A 22,143-nucleotide genomic window follows, 5' to 3' on the forward strand; every position below is an offset into this window, starting at 1 on the left:
AAGCAAACAATCACATAGAGTACTATTTCTTATGGAGGGCTACTTTCCAATATCTGTCAAATTTTAAAATGCATATATCCTCTGACCCATTAATTCTGCTTTCAGAAATTGATAATACAGATATATATACCTAAGAATATGGGATAATATTCCATTTATGTGGAATGCAAATAATAAAGTACAGAATTGAGCAACCATTTGTGTAAAAAAGGAATCATCCATACATACTTACCTATAATTACTAATAATATCCAAAAGAATAAAAAAGAAACTTAGTGACTAGATAAAAGGATAGGCAAGAGACTTAGATCATCACTGTAAAAGTATATCTACAGCCAAAGTTGAGAATTGAGGCTAATTTTGGAATCAGTCTTGGATTCTACCTCTTCATGGAAGAATTAACAATTTCCCTGTACCTGGAATCTAAACTTTGACCAACTGAACATAGTAGTGTAACAGGGTGGCCCCCAGAAAACTGGAACCCCCCCTTTTCTGGGGACCACCCTGTTACAGTAGAACTGACAGTGTGCCGGATCTAAATGTAAATATTAGGCCTTGGTAATTGCCATGAGAATGTCCCCAGAGATCTGGGTGGGAGATGAAATACATAAAACATAACCAGTAACTCAGCTCAGTCCATTCTAGACTGTCCCACAGCCAGTCGGCCATCAATTCAGTTGGCCCCATCCTAAACTAAGCAACAACCAGCCAATCATCAGAGTGTGCCCAGTTAAACTCAAAAACTGCCCAGCTAAACAGAGCAGTCCACTAAGCTGTCCAGAGTCGCTTAAAACAGCCATTTATTATGTACACATGACTAAGTTTAGGGGTGGCTTTTTTTTTTAAAGATTTATTTATTTATTTATTCAAGCACTGGGTACAGTCAGAAGCGCGGGAGGGTGAGAGAATTCACCAGAGCCAGAGCAGAGAGCAGAACAGGCAGAAGGACCGAAGGGGCCTGCGCACCATGTGGGACCCTCACCCGGCAGCTGGGGATCGAACCAGCACTGCAGAGGCTGTGGGCAGCTTCGCAGCCCAGCGCTCAAACACTGCGCCACTGGGGAGACCCTAGGGGTGGCTTTTTATGCAGCATTACTGCAGCAATTGGTAATACATACCCAGAGTGAACCCTTCTTACTGGGTTCTAGGTGAACTTTCATATCTAATAGAGTTTGCCTCAGGAGACAAACCTAGAAGTTCAAAAGTATATTCAAATTTTTCTTGTCCTCTTGACAGCTGACTGAGCCTGGGCTCAGTTAACCTGGGCTCAGTTAATCAAATATTTACATACAGGACTTTTGAGTGCTGTTTGCACCCATTAATGAAAGTATCAAAGTTTTCCAGTATTTTTTGTGTCTTGGTGTTGCTTGCTCCAGATTTATTGATGATAGTGTTGCCAGTGCATGAGGTCTTAGTACTGATGCCTGTATTGTCAAATCTTGTGTTGAGTTTTCAGCTCTGCTGCTATTTACATTTTCTGAGTCCACATCTCCTGTTCCTTATAATTCCTTAAACTGCCCGCTATCTTCTCATGAAGTTTATTTTCTGTTCACAGGGGCCAATGGCCCATTTTATTTTTATCTTAATGTCATTCATTTACCCTTTGAAACTGATTAGCCAGGAATCTTGGGAGCACAGTTCAAATTGTCATATTGATGAAGTTAGAGGGAAGGGGAAATTTTAGGAGTGGGACTGATGTTATTAATGAACCTCTACACTATTTTCCTGTAACATAAGCATGAAGACTATCCCAGCATATCTCGATTACTATGATATACTATTCCAGTCAAGTTAGAGAGCAATCAGTGTGTGTCTTTGCATTGGAGATAAATTGTATCAAGACTAAACTCCTAATAGCCTTTTTACACCAGGAATGTATGGGATTCAAGCTTTGAACTATATTTTAACCCATTCCTTTCTGTGGTTTGTAAGTTTTGCCTGTTGTCATGTTATCCTGTAAAGAAATTCAGAATCACAAGTACTAACAATATGCTTAAATGTCTTCTGTTGTCCCTGAAAAAGTGCTTTGCATATGGATCTCAAATAACTCAGGAAATCTTGAATCAGACAAGAAATTGGATAACTGCCAATTTTCCCATCTCTTGGCTGTCAGTTGGCTCCCGATTAATTTGAGGTTCAACAGAACTGGGATCTTGGATAGGTTTCAGCTGGCAAATGTTCTGTCTTTAAATCTCTCAAATCTTTCATGCCTTTTTCCATAGTTTAGACCCTCATCTCATGCAGAGAATCACAGCAACTTGGGACAAGATTGGAGGCAGAGTAACCAAGTTTATAGTAGGGTTAGGCCTTCTGTGATTTGGTTTCTGTTTATTTACCACTGCAACTCTTGCCAATCTCAGGATAGAAAGTAGACAGTGCCTAATCATACTATTTTCAGAACACTGAGTACTGACACATGCTGCTCCCTATGATTGCAGTGCTCTCCCTACTTGCTAAGTGTCCACTCATCCTTCAATTCTCGACTCAGGCCTCACACCAAGTAGAGTTGACCATTCACTCTCTTGTATCCTCATGATCTATCTGAAGTTTATCTCCACTACAGTACATTGATTTCCTTATCTCTCCTACTGTATCCTGGTGCCACGGGGTACTATACTAAAGTTCTTCAATTATATCTATGGACAGACTTGGAGGAATATGCCCAAAAGAAAATCTGAAGTTTCAGGGGTCAATTCTCTGTTCTACAAAAAAATGTAAATGTTGATACTGCCAACAAAAATGTCCCTGACTTTTAAGAACCATACTTAGAAAAAGAATGACAAGATGAAAATCCATAACAATCACTGCCTAGGCTTTCAAACATTATTCAAGAAATCCATCAATCACATTAATAGAGGCAGAGTCCTTTTGTCCTTGTAAACTATATAAGCTGAAAGGTTGGCAGAGTATCGTGGAAATTTTATGACCACTGGTTTGAATGTGGCCTTAGATAAATTTCTTGCCCTCTGTATCTCAATTCCTTGAATTAAAAAGACTGCATTGCACTGCTAAGACTATTTCTTAAAGAAACACATATGTATATATATTTGTATACAGTTTGTAACTTTGATCAATGGAAAAATTACAAGAGCTTAAAACTGGGCACAAATGAAATTTTCATTACATGGTAAGTTTTTGAAAATCATGTGATATCCACACCATCCAGAATTTTGCACTCTATATAGCTCTTTAAAAATACTGAGCCACAATTGTATTATAGACTTGGAAATCTATCCATATGTTCTGTGTGGGAAAAAAAAGTTTAATAATATAATTATTGTAATTATGATCCTATTGAGGAAAAAATACCTGTACCTAATTACATATATATTTATGCATAAAACTGGTTAGAGAACAGTCACCAAAACTCACATAATATATGAAGTAGAGTGGGGGTACAGACATTGTAGGAGAAAAAAATTTCAATAAACAACATTATTTTGATTGAAATGTTCTTTAAACACTGTGACACTGTCTTAGTCCACCCAGGCTTCTATAACAAAATGCCACAGATTAGATAGCTTATAAATAACAAATTCATTTCTCACAGTTCTGGAATCTAAAAAGCCCAAAATCAACTTGCAAGCATAGTGACATGACATAGAAACTTACAAACCAAGAATACCCAGCAATGTTGTCTCTCAGGAATGAAGGTGAGATAAAGCTTTCCATAACAAGCCTACTACTAACTACTAACATGAAAATATATACCACACTGGTAAAATAAGTATATAGTCAGATTCTGTAGTATGGTGGTCTGTTAACCACTGAACTGTGTAGTATAAGGTTAAAGGATAAAAGTATTAATAGCTATAACTACATGATTTTTCTTGAAGTATTAAAAAGTAACTGATCTGTATGCACTGCATTATATTCACCACCAAAAATCTAATTTCACCATTTACCTACTCCTCTCCCTTCTTTCTGACAACCACCACTTTGGTCTCATAATCTAAAAGTTTGTTTTATTTAGTTCATTTATTTCCTCATATACCAAATATAAATTAAATAATATTTTGTCTTCATCTGATTTATGTCACTGAGCATAAACTTTGATCTTTTGATACCTGCATAATATTCCACCGTGCATATATGCCACATCTTTTCTATCCATTCACCTGTTGATAGGTACATAGAATTTTTACAAATCTTGGCTATTGTGTATAATATTGTGATGAACATAAGGATGTATATATCTCTTCCAATTAATGTTATTTTATTCTTTGGGTAAATAACTAGAATTGATACAACTGGATGGCATGGAATTTGTTTTTAAATTTTTTTAGGAATCTCCATGCTGTTGCCGTAAAGGCTATCAATTAAAAAGTATACAAGAATAGGGGCCTCCCTTGGTGGTGCAGTGGTTGAGGGCTGGGTTGCGAGGCTGCCCGCAGCCTCTGCAGAGCCAGTTCAATCCCTGGCCACTGGCGAGGGTCCCACAGGAAAAAAAAAAAAGTATACAAGAATTTCCTCTCCATTGCTCTCCAACACTTGGAGTGCATCTTGTCTATTTGATAATAGCCATTCTCACAGGTATAAGGTAATATCTCACTGTTGTTTTGGTTTGCATTTCCCTAGTAAGAGATTATGAGCATCTTTTTTTTGTGTGGGACCCTCGCTATGAGCATCTTTTCATGGGCCTGTGTGTTGTCATCTTCAGAGAAGGGTCTATTCAGACCTTCTGTCCATTTTTAAATTGGATTGTTTTATGTTTCATGAGTTCTTTATTTTGGATAGTATCCTTTTGTTGGAGGTATGGTTGGCAAATATGACCTATACAGTAAGATTTTTTTTTGATCTACATGATAGTTTCTTTCAATATACAGAAGTTTTTTAGTTTAATGTAATTGCATTGTTTATTTTTGTTTTCATTGACATTGGACTGGAATCTCCAAATGCATCTCTAAAACTTTGGGTCTTACATACAAATAATTAATCCACTTTGAATTAATGGAATAGTTTGTTTATGGTTAGCCACATGCAAGTGAGATTAGACCACTGTCTAACACCAGTTTTGCCAATGCCACTTATTGAAGACACTTCTGGCTCTATTGTATGCACTTGACTCCTTTGTTGCAAGTTAGTGTTCCATATATGTATGGGTTTGTTTCTAGGCTCTCAATTCTATTCTATGGATCCGTGTGTCTATTCTAATAACACTATGTTTTTATTACTGTCACTTTGAAATATAGTTTGAAATCAGGGCACACAATACCTCCACGTAATATCCTTTAAATGATGAGAAGCTGAATGTTTTTCCTCTAAGATCATATACAAGACAAGAATGTATATTTTCTGGTACTAGAAGTCTAGTTAGAGCAACTAGACAAATGAAGGATATGAAAGAAATCCAAATTGGAAAAGTAAAACTATAAGCAATTAATCACTATAGTAATGTGGCAGGTTACAAAATGAAACTAAATGATCAATTGCACTCCTATATACAAACAAATAGCTAGAAAATAATCTCATTTACTATCACAAAGAAAATACCAATGAATAAACTTAGCAAAGAAGGTAATTTACCTGTAAAATGAAAACTATAAAACATTAAAAGAAATAAAACACAAAGAAATAGATATTCCCTGCTCATCTATTGGAAGAATTAACATAGTGACCTTACTTCCCAAAGAAATGTATAGATTCTGTGCAAGCCCTATCAATTTCAATGTAATTCTTCAAATAAATAGAGCAAACATTACTGAAATTCATATGCAACCACAAATAACTGCAGAAAACCCAAAGCAACAAAAAGAATAGAGATATCATACATCTAGACTTCAAACTGTACTACAAAGCTGTGGTGATCAAAACAGCATGGTATTGGAATAAAAATAGACCAATGAAATAGACTTCACAGCTCAGAATAAACCCAGACTATGTGGGCAGTTAATCTACAACAAATGAGTCAAGAGTCTACTGTGGAATTAAGAAAGTTTCTTCAACAAATTGTGCTGGAAAACTGGACAGCCATTTGCAAAAGGCCACTGAAACTAGACCACTATTCTACACCATACACAAAAGTTATAACTCAAAATGGATGTAAAAGACATGGATGTAAAAACCAGAAACCATAAAATTCATGGACAAAACAATCTGCAACATTGTCAACTCTGAGGGCAACAGGAACAAAAGAAAAAATCAACTAAAAAGCTTCTGTAATGTGAAAGAAAATGTCACTAAAATGAAGAGCCATCTAACGTGGGAGGAGACATTTGCACACCATACATCTGCCAAAGAGCTAACATCCAAGACCTACAAAGAACTCATACAACTTAGCAAAAAGAAAAAGCGGGCAGACGAGCTAAATAAATACATATTCCTTCAAAGCAAATACACACATGGCCAACAGGCACCTAAAAAAATTACTTATCATTACTTATCAGGGGGATGTAAACCTCCACCACAGTGAGTTAACACTTCACACCCATTAGAATGCTTATACCAAAAAGATCACAAAGAAATGTTGGCAAGAATGGAGAAAAACGAATCTACCCTTTATGTAGGAATTTAGACTGGTCCAGCCTTTATGGAAAACAATATGAAAGTTTATCAAAATATTAAATATTGATTTACTAGGACTAGTGGGATTGCAAATACGGTGTGTGTACTAGCAGAGTCTACAGTGGAAGAAAGGATGCCCTGAATATTGCCAGTGGAGCCCTAGGACTTGACAGATGGCTCCAATCCCTTGGAATCCACAAAGATGCCTCAGATAGAGGCAGCTCAGTGTCCAGCTGTTGCAGTAGCTTAAATTGACCCAAAGAAGAAAAGGAAGCAAAGTGTGAATATTTCTCTTTCAGGATGCCAACCTACTCCTAAAGGATATTCTCCCACACTTCAGTGACAACAGCAACAAGTGCACAGCTTTCAACTGCTTGGCAGTGTGTGAACAGACTTAGAAGTAACTGGAAATTGCAACAGTTGGAGAGTAATGTGACCATGCCAAAATCTGAAGATGAAGGCTGGAAAAAATTTTTGTCTGGGTGAAAGTTCATGTGCTGACGAGGCTGTTGGACCTGTTACAAATGAAGTCCCTGGAATAGATTATTTACAAAATGGTTTTCCTCCCTTGCTTAGTAGTGTTAATAGAATGAATCAGGCAACTAAAACTAGTGTCTTGGAATACCCAAATAATTGATTTGGAGAAAGAGACTTTATTTCAGAATTGAAGATGGCTTCATGCTTTATTGACTTGCCTTGAAAATCCTTTATTACCTAAAGCTCATTCACTGATTCAGCAGGTTGTTAAAAGGTGCTTTGAAGTAAGGCTCTTTGTGGCCGGCAAAGACAATGAAAGGGTTCCTGCTTTGAATTTATTAATCTCTCTGGCAGCAGGTATTATAATCAGTGTGATTTATCTGATGATCCATCTTTTTTTTTTTTTTTTTTTTTTTTTTTTTTTTTTTTTTATTTTTTTATAAATTTTATTGTTATATTCCCCATACAATTGCAGCCCCCCATTCTGACCCCAATCCCTCCCCTCCCGCCCCCGCCCCCCTAAAAGTGTCTCTGGTTCATAGTTTTTTGTTGATTTTGATTTTCACTTTCTTATAGTTATTCATTTTCCTGGTCCATTATTTAAGTTTTCTAGATTCCTGCTATGAGTGAGACCATCCGGTATTTTTCTTTTTCTTTTTGGCTTATTTCGCTGAGCATGATCCCTTCCAGCGCCATCCATGTTGCAGCAAATTGCATGTGTTTATCTTTTTTGAATGCTGAGTAATATTCCATGGTATATATGTACCACATCTTCTTGATCCAGTCTCTGATGATCCATCTTGATACAGATGATCACTCAGGAATAGAAGATACTTGGGATAGGTGTCTATGTCTGAGGAAGTACAGTGCGTGGATTACATCTATTCAAGCGTGGATTACATCATCAACACTATGTATCATGTTTTCATCATAATCTGTGCAACTCAAGTTGATATTGAGAGACAGATTGTATTGATTTGAATATCTGAAAGAACATTTGAAAATCTATCCAGTTTTTGATGAACAGTTTATTTTTTTTTGTAATCACATGATCTTAAAACAAATTGAGAATCATTTATTGGTGAAGTGGCCTATACAAAAACTATAATGAAATTTTATAGAGGCCCTTGGTATTTCATTGTTTATTTAAATATAAATTTTCTTAAATGAAAAAAATCACTATATCATGCAGAATTTCAGCTCTTAGGTATCTATCTGAAGTATGCCAAAATGCAAATTTGAAGGGATATATGCAACATTTTTTATAGTATCCAACAACAGATAAATGGATAAAAAAAGATATAGCAGATATATATATTATATATCACTTATCTAAAGGGAAAAAAAATGAAATCTTGCCATTGCAACAAAATGGGAAGAACTAGAGATTATGTTAGCAAAGTAAGTCAGAGAAAGACAAATACCAATGATTTCACTCACATGTGGAATAGAAAGAATCAAAACAAAGGAACAAACTGAAACCAAAAAAAAAAAAAAAAAAAAAAAAAAAAAAAACCTTTAGAAAATTTGACTGCAAAATCCAGGCTAAAAAAGAGCAGGGTACAGGGCCTCCCCGGTGGCGCAGCGGTTGAGTGCTGGGTTACGAAGCTGTGCGCAGCCTCTGCAGCGCCGGTTCAATCCCCGGCTGCTCCCCGGCCACCGGAGGAGGGTCCCACATGGCACACAGACCTCTCCTGCCGCCCGCTGCTCCCCTCAGCAGTGTACTTCGGTCCTTCTGCCTGCTCTGCTCCCCGCTCTGGCTCTGGTGAATTCTCTCACCCTCCCGCGCTTCTGACTGTACTCAGTGCATGTATAAACAAAACAAACAAACAAATAAAATAAATAAATAAAGCATGCCTCTAATAAAAAAAAAAATTTAAAAAAAAAAGGCTTAAAAAAAATAATTAAAAAAAAAAAGAGCAGGGTACACAGTGGGGAGTAAAGGTGGGATGAGTCCCAAAGGACTTAGGTGGAGGTTTATTGGTGCTTTGGTGGTGGTTGTGGTGGGGTAACATCCATCTGAAGAGATGTGAACACATATCCCTAAATCATATACAGAGTTGTAAACTGATTACCTAAATAAAAAATGATACAATTTTTAAAATGTGTATTATTGTCTTGCATTGGAATACTCTATTGAATTCATTTCACCTAATTTGTCATTTAAGACCTCATTTCCTTGTTGATTTTCTGTCTGTATGATCTGTCCATACCTGTAAGTGGAATATTAAAATAACTTAGTGCACGGGTTAATTGGTGGTGGGAATCCTGTGGGGACTACACTGCAGAGGAGAAAGCAAACATTGTACAAAATGAACAATGATGTAAAATACATATACATAAATATTTTTTAAAATGGGGAAAGAAGGCGTTAAAAAAATAAAATTCTTGCTTCATAAAAAATAAAATAAAATCGCTGTTTTTTTGTTGCTGTTAATGTCTCCGTTTAGGTATATTAATATTTGCTTCAATATATTGGTAGTGCTATTTTAGGTGCATATATATTAAGTGGTTTGTCTTGAAATATTGATCCCTTCATTATATAATTATAGAATGCCACATAATGTCCGTCTTTTACTTTTTTTTTAAGATTTTTTTATTTATTTACCCAAGCACTGGTACAGTCAGAATCGCAGGAGAGTGAGAGAATTCAACAGAGCCAGAGCGGGGAACAGAACAGGCAGATTGACCCAAGCACACTGCTGAGGGGAGATCAGGCGTGGCAGGAGAGGTCTGCGCGCCATGTGGGACCCTCGCCGGCGGCCAGGGATCGAACCGATGCTGCAGAGACTCTGGGCAGCCTCGCAGCCCAGCACTCAATCGCTGCACCACCAGGGCAGGCCCTGTCTTGTACCTTTTTAACTGGAAGTCTATTTAACTTTTATGTAAATAGAGCAGTACCTACTTTTCACATTTTTCCAATGGCTTGGACTACCATTTTTCCACCCTTCATCTTTAAGTCTGTGTTTGTCTATTTGAATGTCTTATAGCCAGCAATATAGTTGGATTTTGTAAGCCGCCCGCTACTCTTTGCCTTTGATCCTAAGTTCTGTCCAGCTGTATTTCAGGTGATTGTTGATATGAGGATGTGCACTGCCATTTTCTTTTGTTGTTGGATTCTGTCTCTTTAGAGCCTCATTCGAGTTTTTGTGAATTTTATTTAGAACATTTCTTGTAAGGTCTCATGAAGATGAAATCCTTCCAACATCTGGAAAAGCCCTCATTTACCCCTCGCAGTTGAAAATAATTTGTCTTTTTTTTTTTTTTTTTTGTGGGACCCTCACCGGTGGCCTGGGAACGAACCGGCGCGGCAGAGGCTGTGGGCAGCCTCACAGCCCAGCGCTCAACCGCTGCACCACCAGGGGAGGCTCAGTGATAAAGTATTCTTAACTAGCAGTTTTATGGTCGTGTGCTTTGAAATGCTGTTCCAGTCTCTCCTGGCTTGTAGGATTTCTTCTGAGAAGTTTGATCATTGCTTGATGAGAGTACCTTTAATATGTATTCTTTGGAGGCCTCCCCCGGTGGCACAAAGGTTGAGCGCTGGGCTGCAGCCTCTGTAGCGCCGGGTTCGATCCCCAGCCACTGGCGAGGGTCCCGCATGGCGCGACAGACCTCCTCTGCCACGCCCGCAGCTTCCCTCAGCAGTGTATTTCTTTTTTTTTTTTCAAATAAGAAATTTTATTTTTATATTCCCCATACAATTGCAACCCCCCCATTCTGACCCCAATCCCTCCCCTCCTGCCTCCCACCCCCCAAAAAGTGTCTCCGGTTCATAGTTTTTTGTTGATTTTGATTTTCACTTTCTTATAGTTATTCATTTTCCTGGTCCCTTATTTAAGTTTTCTAGATTCCTGCTATGAGTGAGACCATCCGGTATTTTTCTTTTTGGCTTATTTCGCTGAGCATGATCCCTTCCAGCGCCATCCATGTTGCTGCAAATTGCATGCTGAGTAATATTCCATGGTGTATATGTACCACATCTTCTTGATCCAGTCATCTATTTTTGGGCATTTGGGCTGTTTCCAAAGCTTAGCTATTGTAAATAGTGCTGCTATAAACATAGGGGTGCAGGTGTTCTTTGGAATTGATGTTTCTGTGTCCTTTGGGTAAATACCTAGAAGTGGAATTGCTGGATCATATGATAGCTCTATGTTTAGTAGGTCCAGAAATCTCCACACAGCTCTCCATAGTAGTTGGACCTCAGCAGTGTATTTCGTCAGTCTGCCTATTTTGTTCCCCAATCTGGCTCTGGTGAATTCTCTTACCCTTCCGTGCTTCTGACTGTACCCAGTGCTTTTATAAATAAATAAATCTTTTAAAAAAAAAAATGTTTTCTTTGTGTGTAGCCTCTTTACATTTAGATAACAAATTATGATGCTACTTTTATGGACTTATATATTCAATTTCTTCCATAAATTCAGGAAATTCTCTGGAATTAATGTTTCTTTGTCCATTGGGTAAATACCTAGGAGTGGAATTGCTGGATCAATTCCAAAGAGCACCTGCACCCCTATGTTTATAGCAGCACTATTTACAATAGCTAAGCTTTGGAAACAACCCAAATGCCCAAAAATAGATGACTGGATCAAGAAGATGTGGTACATATATACCATGGAATATCACTCAGCATTCAAAAAGATAAACATATGCAATTTGCAGCAACATGGATGGTGCTGGAAGGGATCATGCTCAGCGAAATAAGCCAGAAAGAAAAAGAAAAATACCGGATGGTCTCACTCATAGCAGGAATCTAGAAAACTTAAATAAGGGACCAGGAAAATTAATAACTATAAGAAAGTGAAAATCAAAATCAACAAAAAACTATGAACTAGAGACACTCTATGGGGGGTAGGGAGCAGGAGGGGAGGGATTGGGGTCAAAATAAGGGGGTTGCAATTGTATGGGGAATATAAAAATAAAATTTATTAAAAAAATAAAATAAAATATTTTTTTGGAAAGGAAAAAAAAAGAAAAAATATTCAGGAAATTCTCAGTTATTTCTTTAAATAAACTCTTCTCTTCCCTCCTCACCTCCTGAGATACCCTTTGATCCTCATCTTGCATTTCCTAAAGGATTTAGATGGCTGTAATTGTTCATATTTTAAGTATCTTATTTCCCTTTTAGGTTTCAACCTAAGACTTTCCTGATTCATTCCTTCATTGGGTCTATTCTATTTTCCACAACTCTCTATAGAACTCAGTTTCATTTATTGAGTTATTTACATCCTGAATATGTTAGTTTCTTATAATTTGGCTCTTCCTTCTGCTCATGGATTTAATTCCTTAGCTATTGAATTGCTTTTCTGAGTTTTGTTATGAGTTCTTCATGATAGTAATCATAATAAAAGACAAAAAAATAGCAATTTTCTTTATTTAGGTAACATTGGTTTAAAACAATGTATATGATTAAAGAAAATAGGTTCATATGTCCTCAGATATGTTATCATACCACCCCACCATCAAAGCACTGGTGGTACCACGGGGTACCCTCCCCTCTGGTATATTCCCACTTTCCTCCCTCTCTAGTAGACTCAATTTTCAGTCAGATTATTAGGGTTTTAGTTTTAGTTTAATTTTATCTGTTCCTTTGTTTTGCTTGTATGTATTCCAAATGAGTGAAATCATCTGGTATTTGTCTTTCTCCTTCTGACTTATTTTACTTAGCATAATTCCCTCCAGTTCCATCCATATTGTTCATCTTTTTCATATCAGAGTAGTATTCCATTTTGTAATACCATATGTTCTTACTCTGTCTTTGCGCATTTAGGTTGTTTCCATAACTTACCCATTATAGTGTTGCAATGAACAACAGAGTGCATATATTTCCTCTAATTAGTGATTGGTATTCTTCAAGTAATTATGTAGGAGTGGAATTGTTGTATCATATTTTTAATATTTTAAGGAACTTTCATGCTGTTTTCCATAGGGGCTTGACCAGTCTACATTAACAACGATAGTGAATAAAGGGTCCTTTTCCCCCACATCCTTGTCAACACTTTATTTGTTTTAATATGGACCTCATAGAAGTGAGATGCTATCTCATTGTTTGACTTACATTTTCCCTGATAAATGATGTTGAACCTCCTTAGCACTTTTGCCCATTTTTTAATGAATTCTTGTTTTCTTTTTGTTAAGTTGTATCAGTTCTTTGCAGATCTTAGATACTATCCCCTTGTCAGATGTAGGATGTGAAAATATTTTATGCCTTTAAGTAGGGTGTCCTTTTTTTTTTTTTTTAAAGATTTATTTATTTATTTATACAAGCACTGGGTACAGTCAGAAGCGAGGGATGGTGAGAGAATTCACCAGAGCCAGAGAGGTGAACAGAACAGGCAGATTGATGAAATACACTGCTGAGGGGAGCAGTGGGTACGGCAGGAGAGGTCTGTCACGCCATGTGGGACCCTCACCAGTGGTCGGGGATTGAACCGGCACTGCAGAGGCTGCAGGCAGCTTTGCAGCTCAGCGCTCAACCGCTGTGCCACCAGGGGAGGCCCTAAGTAGGGTACCTTTTAAATTTAATGATAGTTTGACTGTACAGAAGCCTTTTAGCTTGATGTAATTTCAATCTATTTTTTCCTTTTATTTTCCTTGTCATTGGAGTCAAATTATCCCCAAAACATCCTTGAAGACAGTGTTGTAGACTGCTTTGCCTACATCTGTATTTTATGATTTCTGGTCTTATATTCAAATCTTTTATACCAAACACAAAAATTAGCTCAAAATGAATTAAAATGGGCTAGTTTCATTTTTCTGCATGTAGCATTCCATTTATTTTCCAGCACCATTTGCTGAAGACACTTTCCTTTTTCCATTGTACTCTTTGCTCCTTTGTGGTAGATTAACTGTCCATATAAATGTGGGTTTATTTATGGCCTCTCAAATTCTATGCCATTATTCTGTATGTCTTACTAATCCAGTACCCCAATACCATACTATTTTGATTACTGTAGCCTTTTTATAGCATGAAGTCTAGGAGCATGACACCTCCATTCCTCAAGACACCTCCATTCCTCTATTCCTCCATTCCTCCATTCCTCAAGATTTATATCAAGATTGCTTTGTCTGTTCAAGATCTTTTGAGATTCTGTAGGAATTTCAGTAATTTGTTCTATTTCTTTGAAGAATTCCATTTAAACTTTGATAGGGCTTGCATTGAGTATATCTATTGCAATGGGTAAGATGGATATTTTAAAATGTTAATTCTTCCAATTCATGAGAATGGACTATGTGTACCTGTATCATCTTCTATTCAATAACTATAAGAAGTTGTTTTAAAAAAATAGGTCTCTCACCTCTTATTAGGTTTATTCTTAGGTACCTGACACTTTGAGGGATTGTTTTCTCGATTTCTTTCTCTTCTAGTTGATTTGCATATATAAATGTCACAGACTTTTGTATATTGATTTTGTACCTGCCAGTTTACTATACTGATTCAGTGTTTCTAATTACATTTTACATTAACAAGTCATCTGCAAATAGTGATAGTTCTTTCCCAACTTTGATTCTTTGATATCTTTCTCTTGCCTAACGCAATTATTCTAGCGAGGACTTCCAGTAATGTGTTGAATAGTGTGGTGAGAGCAGACATCCTTGTCATGTATCTGATCATAGAGAAATAGTTTTGAGTTTTTCATCACTGAGTATGATGTTAGCTGTGGGTTTGGCATATATGGCCTTTATTATGTTGAGGTACACTTGCCCATTTTAATAAGAGCATAAATGGATTCAGCATAAATGGATGCTGAATCTTGACAAATGCTTATCTGCATCTGGTAATATGATTATGATTTTTTTTGAAGATTTTTTATTTATACAAGAGCTGGGGTACAGGCCAGAGGTAAGGGAGAGTGAGAGCATTCACCAGACAGAGTGGGGAGCAGAAAAGGCAGACGGACCAAAAGCACTTTTGAGGGGAGCAGTGTGCACCACAGGAGAGGTCTGCGCGCCATGTGGCAATCTCTCTTGCCAGCTGGAAATCGAACAGGTGCTGCAGAGGCTGCGGACAGCTTCACAGTGCAGCGCTCAACTCGCTGCACCACTGGGGTGGTGCCCTGATGATTATGATTTTTGTCTTTCCTTTTTCTGATGTGATGAATTACATCGATTGCTTATTTTTAACCATCCTGATCTCTGGACTAAATCACACATGGTCATGATATGATTCCTTTAACATATTGTTGAATTCAGTTTGCTAAATTTTTGCATTTATATTTAGCGGAAATATTAGTCTGTAGTCTCCTTTTACTGTGATGTCCTTATTTTCTTTTGTCATCAGTGTGTATGTTGGCCTCAAAATGATGAGAGCCTTCCCTCTTCCTCATTTTTTGGAAAGAATTGAGAAGGAAAACTATTACCTCATCTTTAAAGGTTTGGTAGAACTCACTAGTGTAACCATCTGGTCCTGGTCTTGTTTTGAGGGAGATTTGATTACTGGTTCCATTTCTTGCTTGTAAATGGCCTCTTCAGGTTTGCAATTTCTTCCTCATTCATTAGGAGATGGTTGTATACTTCTAAGAATTTATCTGTTTCTTCCAGATTTTTTAATTTGTTGGCATAAAGACACTCTTAGTAGACTCTTATGATCCTGTATTTCTGAGATGTTTAAGTAACTTCTCTTTCATTTCTGATTCCATTTATTAGTTTTCTCCCTTCTCAGGGAGTCAAAGTCAGTGGTTAGGGAAAAACAAACAACAAAATAGACAAAGAATCACCTTTTGGTTTCATTAGTCTTCTGAACTGTCTTGTTTTTACTTCTGTCTCATTTCATTCTCTCATTTTTAATATTTCCTGCTACTGTCTTTTGGTTTCATTTGTTCATTTTCTAGTTCCTATGATATAATATTAGACATCTTCCTCTTAGTACTGCTTTTGCTGTGCCCCATATGTTCTTGCAGGTCATATCTTTTTTCATTCATCTACAGATGTTTATTTCTTCTTTGATTTCCTTATTAATCCAATAGCCATTCAGTAGTGTTGTTCAGTCACCACAGAGGTTCTTCCTTTTTTTGATTGATTTGTAGTGCAATGCCATTGTGATCAGAGAAGATGCTTGATATGATTCCAGATTCATGAATTTATTGGCACTGTTTTGTGACCTGATGTGCTCTATACTGGAAAATGTTCTATGTGTACTTAAGAATGTGTACTCTGCTTTTTTCAGAGTATAGTGCCCAATAAATATCTAGTAGGCCTATGTGAGTGTCATATATTCATGATTATTGATTCCTTAATCGCTGTATCTTGTTAACTTTAACTGAAAGTTTACAAATAGAGCTGTCTCTAGCTTTATTGGGGTGGGGGGGTGGAAGGGGGAAAGTCCTATGTGCTTGTAGGATTATTTTCCTGTCTTTTACTTTGAGCCTATGTTTATCTTTGGTGCTCACATGGGCCTCTGGAGATAGCAGAAAGTTGAGTTTTACTTTGGGATCCAGCAAGCAATTCTGTGCCTTTAGATTGGTTAAGCTGACTGCCCTTCTGCTGGTGTCCCCTACTCCAGATCACAATCCCCAGGTTCCCTTCCTCCCCCACCTCCTGTTCAATGTAGCATGAATAGCCTCAATGTCAATAATGTTGAAGTCTGCACTGCTCGCCGTCTAAGGGACAGTCAATCCTATTCCTACCCAAGAGACTGTCCAAATATTGTGCCTTTGGCTCACTGCCCCAAGAGCTGTAGCCAGTGTGCACCAGGCCCTGCAGTTGCTTCTGCCAGGGACCGTCACATCTGTTCCACTTGGAAGGACCTGCTCCACTGCTTCGTAGCACCTACTAGTTCTGGTTGCTTCCAGAGCCTTTCCTGGGGCCTACTATGGTAGGCTTGCTTCTTGGGCCCATTCTGGGGCTTAATGAGGTCTGCTGAGGTCTACTGTAATAAAGGCTTTGCCTAGGACCCTCCTGATGTGTGGTGGTGCATTCTGTAAGGGTTGTTTACCACTAGTCAGACTGCTTCTAGAACCCACCCTGGAGTTAACTGAGTTTCCATTGCGCCTGCTTTCAGGTCTTGTCAACTTCCTAGCGGGGCTGCTTCTAGGACTCAGCTCACTGAGTTTTATGGAGACTACTTTGGTATGTCTGCATTCAGGTCCCATCCCAGGGTTCACCAGGGTCTTCTGATAGCTACTGTGTAAGGGCCATGCCTGCTCCATTCTGTTGCTTCCATGATAGCAACAGAATTCTTTGAATTCTTTTCATCAGATAATAATCTTCTACACCTTTTTAATTTCTGGAGCGTAGTCATTCTCTCCTTGTGAGGTCATTTTACCTGTAAGTGTCATTACTGTTGGTTATGTTCATCTCTACTAGCTGCTTATCTTGTTTGGGCATTGACTTTTCTTCCACTGTAATTGCTTAGAATCTAGATTTTTATACTCAGCACTTAGCTGCTTATTTTTCCTTTCCAGCAGCTTTATTTTTCCATTACTCCTGGCTATTGTAGGACCTCAGGGAAGGGGACGGTGTATGGGCTGCTGCTGTGTCAGTGGGGAAGGGAAGGATACAGAGGTGGTAGGTTACTATTGTGAATGTCTCTTGTTCACAGGAGTTTTCCAGCTCTTATCCCCAAGTTTATGGAATGTTAGTCCATTTCAAAAAGCCTGTACAGATCCTGCAGGGTGGAGGGTAGGGAGCTGTAACAGATCCTGCAGGATGGAGGGTAGGGAGCTGCTTTCTTTTTTGCCCACTTTACTGGATTCCTTACCCATGTGGCTCACCTCAACCCCTCCATTTTGGCCCCCACATACTTTCTATTCTTCCCTCTCCTGGGTTTTTGGTTGGGCTAGAAGCCTTGCTGTCTATCACCTCCTACCCTCTATTGTCTCCATGTATCCCTCTCCACCCACTTTCCATCATATATGTGTTTATCTTCCTAGAATCCCTCCTAATGCAGTCTGTATTCGTCTAAGTTTCAGGGGAGCAATAGATTCACCCTCATACTGTTTGATGCTCTCAATGGTGTCCCACTCCATAATAGTTCTTGGTTATTCTTGTGAGGGAGAGCGAAACAAGAAAAAACTATATTACCATTTTGGTAACATCACTCCTTTTACCATCTTAAGAGTTCTTAAAATGCCTGAGTCATTGACAAACATTCTATAGGAAAATTAATGAAATAAAGTTTTTTAAGTGACCTCTAGGAAGTAATGCTGAGATGGAGTTTGAGTGTTGTGGGTTTGGGGGTAATGCCGTTGACAGACTAGGACATAAGTTTGAATAAGAGCATTTTTATTATCGTGCTTAAGGTTATAAATCCAAAAGGGGTTTCACAGGCCAAAAAGGAATTAAGCTTGCTGAGGCCTTGATTTTTAAAGTTGTAGGAGAATTACCTTTCCCTGTTTTTAACCTAGTTTTTGAAAAGCTATCAACTTTTAGCTTTGTGTCACTGATTCCTACTTCAGTGACTTCTTTCTCTTTCAGAGGCCCATATGATTATATTGGTTCTACCGAGATAATCTCATCTCTATCTCAAAATCCCTAATTTAGTCACACCTTCAAATCCTGTTGCCACGTAAATTAACATTCCAGATCTCTGTAGAATGCCTCCTGAAAGCTGTTCACATCCTAATGTCACAGCATAGCAGGGAAAGCCTTTGTGTGCAGATTGGGCATATATGAAAAAAGCAAGAAAAGATTGCAATTTTGTTGAACTGGAGGTTTTCCTCCTCATTCAACCCATACGAAACTCCAGATTAAAGGTTGCCAGTAGCAGGATCACATATTTGGCCAGAAATGGGTCCAGGCTGTAGCTACCATGCATAGTCATTGGCTGAAGGCTACCCAAGAATACCAGGCCTTAGTTCCTTAGAATCTACCTCATCATTTGAACTAACAACTTGAGGTTGTCTACCATGAGTAGAAAGTCCTTGAAGTAAGATTCATGCAGAACACTTCCATATTGACACTTTTCTTTGAAAACTAGAAGCTGCAGGGAAAACATCCAAGAAATATCCAAAAACAGAGGTAACAAGTGTGGCCTCAAATGGTCCCTCTGTTTCTTCTGTTATTCAACATCAGAATTGAAAAAAGGACTGTTGATCTGAAATATTTATAAGAAAAGACAAAGGCTTGTTTTCTTTTTCTAGCAACTTTTGGTTGGCTTTGTAATAACTTTTAGAAATCTGATTGGTTGTGAAGCAGAGCGACAGGGGTATTGTAGCCATTCAAGAATAGTGCCCAGGGCCTCCCTGGTGCGCAGCAGTTGAGCTCTGGGCTGTGAAGCTGCCCGCAGCCTCTGCAGCACTGGTTCAATCCCCAGCGGGTCCCACATGGCGCACAAACTGCTCCCCTCAGCAATGTACTTCGTCAGTCTGTCTGTTTTGCTCCCTGCTCTGGTGAATTCTCTTACCCTCCCGTGCTTCTGACTGTACCCAGTGCTTGTATAAATAAATAAATAAATCTTTGAAAAAGAAAAAAGAAAAAATAGTGCCCAGTAGAAGACAGGTCACTGTGTGTTATTCATATACACACACAGGCTCAAGGAATAATAAAATAATGGGGTTTATTTAATAAACGGGAAACAGTTATTACTAAGGCCATAAGTGGCCGACTATCTCAACCTAGATAGGGTCCATTGTTCAGAAGTCCCAAACACAAGGCTGCTTCTCCAAAATGGCACCGTCTGCCAACAAAGGCCTGCCATGTGTGGCAGCTGGAGGCACTACAGATGAAGCCACTGAGGTGATGTTACAACAGTCTGAAGGGCCAGGTGAACAGCCCCAGTGCTGGAACAGACAACAGCAAAGGCAGTGCCACATGATCTGATAAAAAGCTCTTTGAGACACTAGGCCCAGGGCCCTTGGCGCTTCTCCAAGGCAACTACAGCAACAAGACTCCAGGCAGGACCAGCCTCTGGTCCCTGCAAAACTCTTGAGCTTCTCTCTTTGGAGGTCAGCTACTAAGGTTTCTTCCATGTTTCTTCTTTCTAAGGTCAGGTGCAGAGTGGGAGGACTCTAGGCTGGGGATTGGTGTCTTAGGATCCAGGAATCGCTCCTGTACTTCCTTATAGCCAGTACAAGGGTTCCCCACCCTAAATATCTCCTGCTGGGTTCCAGCCAGGTGAAATGGAACAGAGGGATGGACTGCCTACCAGTGGCAAGTCTTGGCATGGCAGGTAAGCCTACCACATTTTCGAATGGTTCCCCTGTGTAAGCATCAATGACAAAAACTCCAGTTTTGCCTTGCAGTCTACACTGCAGGGCCCCAGTTAGAGTTGGACATTAATGTGCACATATGCTGTATGATTGTTTTCTTTTATATCATATTGTTGCTTATAGAAATGATAAAGAGACTTATCCAATGATCACCATAGAAATGACAAGAACTGAAAATGGGGAAATTGTCACAGGCACCCTACTAACCAGAGCCGCCCCCCCCCCCTTCTTAGAGCTGTCCACCACTTCAGATTCTCGGGCACTGCCTCCTGGTGCTGTTGTATTTGGCACTGTCTCGTCTGGCATCCAGTGCTGTCCAGCTGGGCAATCAGACTGCTACTAGGGGCTACTGTGGTGTCACTAGTCAGCCCCATCTGCGATCATCTCCAGTTGCCACCAGGATTTGGATCCTGGACCACTGCTTAACCATGTGCCACCATCTCCAAGCTCTTCTCAAAGAGACAGCATCATCTCAAACGAGCAGCCTTTGTTTTAGAATACTGGACACCATGGATATGATCTGGGGTAGAAGAGCCAGCTGTTGGTGGTCTTAGAAACTTTCCTGTTTCCCAATCTTCTGTTAATAAACCCCATTGTTTTGTACCCTGAGCCTGAATGGTGTACTGTAATTGTGAGGGCAGGATGAGAACTCAGTGATCTGTCTCCCACATTGGCACTGTTTTAGTACCACCATTTTTTCCCTTTTTTTTTTTTTTTATCAGGATTGCTTTGGCTCTTTTGGGTAATTTGTAATCCCCTTTGAATTTCAGTAATGTTTGTTATATATTTTTGAAAAATACCACTAAAACTTTGATAGGGATTAAATTGAATCTGTATATTGCTTTGGGTAAGATGGCCATTTTGACAATGTTAATTCTTCCAAATCATGAACAGGGAAACTCTTTCCATTTCTTTGTGTCTTCTATTACTTTTAATAAAGTCTTAACAGTTTTCATTGTATAGGTCCTTTTTATAATCTGCAACTTTGCTGAACAGACTTACTGTTTTAAATAGCTTACTGGAATCTTTAGGGATTCTTATGTGTATCTTTGTGTTGTCTGCAAACAATGACCACTTTACTTATTTCCCAATTTGGATCCCATTTTTCTTTCATGCCTAGGTGTTCTAGTTGGGACTTCCAATACTATGTCGAATAGTAGTGGTGAAAGTGGACATCTTTGTCTTGTACCAGATCTTGTTGAAAAGTTTCCAATTTTTCACAATTGAGAATGATGTCAAATTGTAGGTCTGCCATATATGGCCTTTACTATAAATGGATGTTGACTTGATAGCTGCTGAGAAAGCATTTGATATGATCATATGATTTTGTTTTGTTTTGTTTTTAATTTTATTTTTATATTCCCCAAACAATTGCAACTCCTTTATTTTGACCCCAATCCCTCTCCCCCCCACCCCCCTCTCCTCATAAAGTGTCTCTGGTTCATAGTTGTTTGTTGATTATGATTTTCACTTTCTTATAGATATTCATTTTCCTGGTCCCTTATTTAAGTTTTCTAGATTCCTGCTATGAGTGAGACCATCCAGTATTTTTCATTTTCTTTCTGGCTTATTTCGCTGACATGATCCCTTCCAGCGCCATCCATGTTGCTGCAAATTGCATGTGTTTATCTTTTTTGAATGCTGAGTAATATTCCATGGTGTATATGTACCACATCTTCTTGATCCAGTCATCTATTTTGGGGTATTTGGGTTGATTCCAAAGCTTAGCTATTGTAAACAGTGCTGCTATAAACATAGGGGTGCAGGTGTTCTTTGGAGTTGATGTTTCTGTGTCATTTGGGTAAATACCTAGGAGTGGAATTGCTGGATCATATGGAAGCTCTATGTTTAGTAGGTCCAGAAATCTCCACACAGCTCTCCATAGTGGTTGGACCAGTTTGCACTCCCACCAGCAGTGCAGAAGAGTTCCTTTTTCTCCACAACCTCGCCAACATTTGTTGTTGCTAGTTTTTTTAATACGTGCCATTCTCACTGGTGTTAGATGGTATCTCATGGT

At 38.6% G+C, this 22,143-nt stretch overlaps 1 pseudogene across 1 annotated transcript; it reads left to right on the forward strand.

The window, feature by feature from the left end:
- Positions 1-6,706: 6,706 nt before the first annotated feature.
- Positions 6,707-7,369, forward strand: LOC311170575 (gem-associated protein 2-like; annotated as a pseudogene). The gene has a single exon. The product of its transcript is annotated as a gem-associated protein 2-like (transcript).
- The last annotated feature ends 14,774 nt before the right edge of the window (positions 7,370-22,143 follow it).

Source organism: Talpa europaea (assembly GCF_964194135.1).
Source record: "Talpa europaea genome assembly, chromosome: 5".
Lineage (NCBI taxonomy): Eukaryota > Metazoa > Chordata > Mammalia > Eulipotyphla > Talpidae > Talpa > Talpa europaea.